A 2,500-nucleotide genomic window follows, 5' to 3' on the forward strand; every position below is an offset into this window, starting at 1 on the left:
GATTTACTTCCCCAACATAAGACAGGAGCAAAAACAGATTTTTACTCCCCAAAGAGAGCCCCACAAGTAGGAGCAAAAACAGATTTACTTCCCCAACATAAGAAAGGAGCAAAAACAGATTTACTTCCCCAAAATAAGACAGGAGCAAAAACAGATTTACTTCCCCAACATAAGACAGGAGCAAAAACAGATTTACTTTCCTAACATAAGACAGGAGCAAAAACAGATTTACTTCCCCAAAATAAGACCGGAGCAAAAACAGATTTACTTCCCCAACATAAGACAGGAGCAAAAACAGATTTACTTCCCCAAAATAAGAAGGAGACAAAAAAAAACAGATTTAATTCCCCACATAAGACAGGAGCAAACAGATTTATTTCCTAACATAACGACAGATAAGCAAAAACAGAAAAACTTACGTTCCCCAACATAAGACAGGGAGCAAAAAACAGATTTACTTTCCTAACATAAGACAGGAGCAAAAACAGATTTACTTCCCCAAAATAAGACAGGAGCAAAAATAGATTTACTTCCCCAAAATAAGACAGGAGCAAAAACAGATTTACTTCTCTGACATAAAAAAAGGAGCAAAAACAGATTTACTTCCCCAACATAAGACCCGGAGAAAAACAGATTACTTCCCAACATAAGACAGGCAGCAAAAAAAAACAGAGTTACTTTCCCTCCACATAGACAGGAGCATAAAAACAGATTTACTTCCCCCCAAAAAGACCGGAGCAAAAAAACGATGGTTTACTTCCCCAACATAAGACACGGAAAAAAGGCAAAAACCGATTTACTTCTCCAAAATAAGCAGGAGCAAAAAACAGATTTTTACTTCCCCAACATAAGACCGGAGCAAAAACAGATTTACTTCCCCAACATAAGACAGGAGCAAAAACAGATTTACTTCCCCAAAATAAGACAGGAGCAAAAACAGATTTACTTCCCCAACATAAGACAGGAGCAAAAACAGATTTACTTTCCTAACATAAGACAGGAGCAAAAACAGACTTACTTCCCCAACATAACACAGGACGCAAAAACCAGATTTTACTCCCCCTAACATAGACAGGAGCAAAAACAGATTTACTTTCCTAACATAAGACGGAAGCATTCAGGATTTACTTTCCCCCAACATAAGGACAGGAGCAAAACAGATTTACTTAACTCCCCAACATAAGCAACAGGAGGCAAAAACAGATTTTACTTCCCCAACCCCTAAGAACAGGAGCACGATTTACCTGCCAAACCATTTACAAAAACAGGAGCAAAAACAGAATTTACTCCCCAACATAAGACAGGAGCAGAATTTACTTTTTTCCCCCAAACATAAACAGGAGCAAAAAAACAGATTTAACTTCCCCCAACATAAGACAGGAGGGCAAAAACAATTTACTTTCCTAACATAAGACAGGAGCAAAAAACAGATTTATTCCCCAAACATAAGACAGCAAAAAAACAGATTTACTTTCCCCACTAAGACAGGAGCAAAAACAGATTACTCCCCCAACATAAGACGGAGCAAAACATTTACTCCCCCACATAGAAAACAGAAAAGCACAAAAACAGATTTACTTCCCCAACATAAGACAGGAGCAAAAACAGATTTACTTTCCTAACATAAGACAGGAGCAAAAACAGACTTACTTCCCCAACATAAGACAGGAGCAAAGACAGATTTACCCTAAGACACCACATATCAATCGCACGGCACAACACTAGTACTACACCTAGACCCAATGCAAAAAATTAAGGCACGAATGTAGTTGCAGCCTCCGTAAGTATACAGCACGAAAAACTTGAAAAAATTAGGTTAATAGAGAGAAAAGAAAAAGAAAAAAAACGAAAACAGTGGTCACAGCAGCATCAGCTGCGTTCGCCACCATCGTCAACAGCAAGCTCGCTTTATGCAATAATCTCAGCGGGTGACTCCAAGAGGAAGCCATTACAAAAGTGACGTGAAATGTTGTTCCTTTCGCCGCCGGCGGCGGCTCCGGGAGGAGCAGCGGCAACGGAGGAGGAGGAGGAGGAGGAGGAGGAGGAGGAGGAGGAGGAGGAGGAGGAGGCTGCTGCTCCCTTCTGCTCGGCCGCCCGCCGCCGCCGCCGACGTCCTTCCAGCCGAGGTAAATGAGCCCAGAAATATACGGCTTCATAAATGTCTCCCACATCTCGCCAGCATCCAATGACCCATCTCCGGCCAAATCGTTCAGTCAGGCGATGGCGAGATGATGCCCTGGCTCTCTCTCTCTCTCACTCTCTCTCTCTGTCGAATCTCGTATCATCATTGTTTGATGAGATGTAAACACGAAGGGCCTCTTCCAACGACGTGCCCCCTCCCCCAACTCTCTCTTTCTCCCAATTGATAAAGAGACAATGGCTGGCGGAAAACATGGTCATGAACGTATGGATGGCAATGCACGTGAAAATAAACACCCACCCCCCAACCCCACCCGGAGAAGCATACTATACCATCCTTCGCTCTCCTTATCTAACACAG

This window comes from Macrobrachium nipponense, chromosome 46 (genome assembly GCF_015104395.2).
Source record: "Macrobrachium nipponense isolate FS-2020 chromosome 46, ASM1510439v2, whole genome shotgun sequence".
In the NCBI taxonomy this organism is placed as follows: domain Eukaryota; kingdom Metazoa; phylum Arthropoda; class Malacostraca; order Decapoda; family Palaemonidae; genus Macrobrachium; species Macrobrachium nipponense.